Source organism: Apium graveolens, chromosome 11 (assembly GCF_009905375.1).
Source record: "Apium graveolens cultivar Ventura chromosome 11, ASM990537v1, whole genome shotgun sequence".
NCBI classification, from domain to species: Eukaryota; Viridiplantae; Streptophyta; class Magnoliopsida; order Apiales; family Apiaceae; genus Apium; species Apium graveolens.
Genome location: NC_133657.1, coordinates 102382720 through 102387951, shown reverse-complemented (window position 1 = coordinate 102387951; position 5232 = coordinate 102382720). Strand labels below are relative to the sequence as shown.

Here is a 5232-nt window from a genome sequence, read left to right as displayed (position 1 = left end):
TTTCTTCCCTGTATTACCCTCAGGCAGAGTGTGTTCAACAGTAGTATTCCTTGGTTCCGCCGCTTTCTCCTTTTGCTTCTCTTCTTCATCGACAACTTCAGCTTCTCTGTCTTTCGCTTTGTCAGCATCAGCAACTTTTCCAGACCTTAAGGTAATAACTTTGACTTGCTCTTTAGCTTCCTTCCTGCCTAACACTTCAGTATCGCTGGGAAGAGTACCAGGTTGACGATTGAGCACTATATTTCCAAGGTCTTGATAGAAATAGCTTGCTTTTGCACAATAGCTTGAGCTCATCGAAATCAGCACTAGAAGGTGGAGCAGCACCTCCTTGTTGAGGATATGATTGCCTTTGAGCGTAATGCTATGGTTGCTGGAATCCAGGTGGATTAAACTGTTTACTTACGCCTTGCTGATATGGTTGCTGGATAGCATTCTGATTATTGCTCCAGCTGAAATTGAGATGATTTCTGTTGTTAGGATGATAAGTAGCTGGCACAGGCTGCTGCGGTTGTTGATAATTGTTCACATACTGAACAGATTCATTAACAAGAGAACACTGATCCGTAGCATGAGAGCCTGCACAAAGCTCACAAACCATAGCTATCTGATTGACTCCATAGGTGGCTAAAGAATCGACCTTCAAAGACAGCGCTGGGAGTTGCGCTGCAATAGCTGTAGTTGTATCAACTTCCAGAATACCTGCTACCTTCCCAGGCATCATCCTTTGAGTTGGGTTTTGATGCTCATTTGCAGCCATAGTTTCAATAAGATTATAAGCCTCAATATAGATTTTGGCCCACAAGGCGCCTCCAGCTGCTGCATCGAGCATGGGCCGAGATTGGGCCCCCAAACCATTATAGAAACCAGTGATCACCATCCAGTCAGGCATACCATGATGTGGACACTTTCTCAACATCTCCTTGTAGCGCTCCAAAGCTTCGCACATAGATTCTGTTGGTTGCTGTGCAAACTGAGTAAGAGCACTCCTCATAGCTGCAGTCTTCGCCATTGGATAGAACTTCACCAGAAATTTTTGCGCAAGATCTTGCCAAGTAGTGATGGAACCAGCTGGTTCAGAATATAACCAGTCCTTAGCTTTATCCCTCAGAGAGAATGGGAAAAGCCTCATCTTGATAGCCTAATTAGTCACACCATTAGATTTGAAAGTACTACAGATCATGTCAAAATTCCTGATGTGCATGTTGGGGTCTTCAGTCACTGCACCTCCAAAAGAAACAAAATTCTGCACCATCTGAATAGTGCCCGGCTTGATTTCAAAAGTGTTAGCCTGAATAGCCGGATGAAGGATGCTTGACTGAATGTCATCAATTTTAGGCCGAGAAAAGTCCATAAGAGCTGGATCTGCCGGAACTATACGATCACCCATGATTATTGATTCTTTTTGCTCACTCTCTTTATCCGAATCTTCAAAATCTATCTTCTCTGGAATATCAAGAACTGAGTCTGTCTCCTCAGCCGTATCTAAAGTCCTCTTGCGAGTGTGAGAACATGTTTGCATAAACGCTCGCTAAAGTACCTGAAATAATAAGTAACTCGTCTCCAATGAAATTGACAAATTAAATATGAAGTATAAAGTGACAAATTAAATACAAAGTAGAATGTACGTTTTTTTATAATAGTTTCCATGTAGTTCACCATTTATCAAACAATACAATAATATATGACTATATCTATTTACTGGACATAGAAAGCAATTTATATATTTAACAAGGTATCACAAATTAAAATAATTTTAGCAACATTATATTATTACAAGTTCTCTAAAACTATGTTCAACATATTTATTTGATTACAAGGGAAGGGAGTCAAGCCCCGATACAGGAATGTCTTAGCAGACATCTAATATACATACATGATTTTCCAAGGTCTTGATAGAAACAGCTTGACTTTTGCACAACAGCTTGAGCTCCTCGAAATTAACACTAGAAGGTGGAGCAGCACCTTCTTGTTGAGGATATGATTGCCTTTGAGCGTAATGTTGTGGTTGCTGGAATCCAGGTGGATTAAACTGTTTACTTACGCCTTGCAGATATGGTTGCTGAATAGCATTCTGATTATTACTCCAGCTGAAATTGGGATGATTTCTGTTGTTAGGATGATAAGTAGCTGGCACTGGCTGCTGCGGTCGCTGATCATTGTTCACATACTGAACAGATTCATAAACAAGAGAACACTGATCCGTAGCATGAGAGCATGCACAAAGCTCACAGACCATAGCTATCTGATTGACTCCATAGGTGGCTAAAGAATCGACCTTCAAAGACAGTGCTTGGAGCTGCGCTGCAATAGTTGTAGCTGCATCAACTTCCAGAATACCTGCTACCTTCCCAGGCATCATCCTTTGAGTTGGGTTTTGATGCTCATTTGCAGCCATAGTTTCAATAAGATTATAAGCCTCAGTATAGATTTTGGCCCACAAGGCACCTCCAGCTGCTGCATCAAGCATGGGCCGAGATTGGGCCCCCAAACCATTATAGAAACTAGTGATCACCATCCAGTCAGGCATACCATGATGTGGACACTTTCTCAACATCTCCTTGTAGCGCTCCCAAGCTTCGCACATATATTCTGTTGGTTGCTGCGCAAACTGAGCAAGAGCACTCCTCATAGTTGCAGTCTTCGCCATTGGATAGAACTTCACTAGAAACTTTTGCGCAAGATCTTGCCAAATAGTGATGGACCCAGCTGGTTCAGAATGTAACAAGTCCTTAGCTTTATCCCTCAGAGAGAATAGGAAAAGCCTCAGCTTGATAACCTCATCAGTCACACCATTATATTTGAAAGTACTACAGATCTCGACAAAATTCCTGATGTGCATGTTGGGGTCTTCAGTCGCAGCACCTCCGAAAGAAACAGAATTCTGCACCATCTGAATAGTGCCCGGCTTGATTTCAAAAGTGTTGGCCTGAATAGCCGGATGAAGGATGCTTGATTGAATGTCATCAATTTTAGGCCGAGAAAAGTCCATAAGAGCTGGATCTGCCGGAACTATACGATCACCCATGATTATTGGTTCTTTTTGCTCACTCTCTTTATCTGAATCTTCAAAATCTATCTTCTCCGAAATATCAAGAACTGAGTCTATCTCCTCAGCCGTATCTAAAGTCATCTTGCGAGTGCGAGAACGTGTTTGCATAAACGCTCGCAAAAGTACCTGAAACACAACCGGAAACAATAAGTAACACGTCTTAATCAATGAGTCCTAATGACCACTGATGGTAAGTACATAAACTAAACAAATACGCCGAGTCCCCGGAAGTAGCGCCAAGAACTTGTTAGGCACAAAACACGCGCTAATAATTCACGCAAGTATACGCGTTCGCAAGTAATATAGAATAATTTCTAGTTCGTTCCCACATAGACTCAGACTAATTATGTTCAATTAACACTTACTCACCAATGTATGATTACTTCTCAATGTCAAGACAATAACACTTAGATTTGATTAACTAATTATTAACTATAATTGACTACGAGAATTAAACACTTAATTGATACTTGAATTAACAGTATTAAACACACACGAGATCATAACTTCATTACTACTTCCTTCAATAGTTATTGTTATTACCCTTAGCATGAAACGGTGATGATATTAATCGAACAACACGAAACTGATAAAAGCCAACTTTCGTTGTACTAATACCATTCTACCAAACATCCACAATTAAGATAGAAGTTGAATAGGCATCAATTATGTTGAGACCCTATATGTCTACAGAATTTGACAACATAAAGATTTAAGCACAAGTTATTCCTTTTGATTACATAGGGCAAGTAAAATGGTTAGAGTTACCCACTAATCATGCATACACATACATGAACCTATGCTAGCATGGCAAGTTCTAAACCTCAAGATCCACCGTCGCTTCACAAGAGATTAACAGCCTATCTTCTATGTTCGTGACGCACATAAGACGAATAAGCGCAATCTATGCTAGATATCATACAATCATCACACACTAAGGTATTAAACAACTAACTAAAGAATTCCATAGTAAATCCGTTACGACCCCATGATCACGATTAGCCCATGATAGAACTTATCGTAACCATGGGTTCATATGAAAACATGATAATAACACACAAGATAAATACTTATTAAAACCAGAGTACGTCGCAAGAGTAATAAGGTTCAAACTAAAGAAAACTAGCATCCACTGTTACAACGAATAAAAGAATCACAAGAAACCGTCTGCTTCCTCTTCTTCGTTGCAATGTGCTAAAACGCTCTTATTCCTTCTCTCTTTGCTCCTTGATTGATACCACGATTATTTGAAACGTCTCTGAAAACTACTTATATAGAAGCCCCACAAGACCCAGCCATCTCAGAAGTCAGAAGTCCAACAGAATAAGAACTCTAAAAATTAGTATTTAATTTTACGCCCCTGAGCGGCCTCCCAACAATCCTGAGCGGGCGCCCAGCTTCCTGAGCGGGCGCCCAGCTAGGCTGAGCGGGCGCCCAGCTGCTCACTGGAAAATTCTTCAATCTGCTCCCGTTTTCTGCTACGTTCTGCTCCTAACTTCCCACATTCAATACCATGCACCCCCCAAGGCTTATTTCTGATGAAATCTCCCCACAAACGCAAGTTATATCCTGAAATGCACAAACACTAGAAAAATGCATCAAATACACAAAATACTTGATTTTAAAACATCAATTCAAGCCATTATAGGATGTTCTAAGTGGTATAAAATGCCACTTATCAATAGTCTACTCATTGATCAAGGAAACGTTGATTAAACTGTGATGAGGATGACACGTTATATGCCTCTAGTTTAATCTATAATATTTGGTTAAAGGGATTATATTACATTGTACATTATTCACAAAAGGTTTAATCGATCACCGATTCAATTATTATTACTTGGGTCAGTTTTACTAGATGCCACTCATTATTTACGATTTTAAATTAGATTTAAAATTCGTTGTCAATGTAATAATAACCTATAGGGTCACACACTAAGAATGCTTGAAGGATTATTTAATTTAAATTGGATTTAAATTATATTAAAGTAATTTAAATTATTTATAATATTAATTAAGTATGACTTAATTAATTAGATAAATATTGATATTCGAATTTACTAATATTAGTTATAAAATTTATTTGTTAAATAATTAATTGAGACTTAATTATAGTACAAATAGGAATTTTGAATTAATAATAACTCCTAATTAGTTTAGAGTTATAATTCGTTTTCTACTCT

At 38.9% G+C, this 5232-nt stretch overlaps 2 non-coding genes across 2 annotated transcripts; both read left to right on the top strand.

The window, feature by feature from the left end:
* Positions 1-887: 887 nt before the first annotated feature.
* Positions 888-994, top strand: LOC141699112 (small nucleolar RNA R71). Its single transcript, XR_012565598.1, has one exon. It is a non-coding gene; the product is annotated as a small nucleolar RNA R71 (small nucleolar RNA).
* Positions 995-2525: 1531 nt separating this feature from the next.
* Positions 2526-2632, top strand: LOC141698966 (small nucleolar RNA R71). Its single transcript, XR_012565460.1, has one exon. It is a non-coding gene; the product is annotated as a small nucleolar RNA R71 (small nucleolar RNA).
* The last annotated feature ends 2600 nt before the right edge of the window (positions 2633-5232 follow it).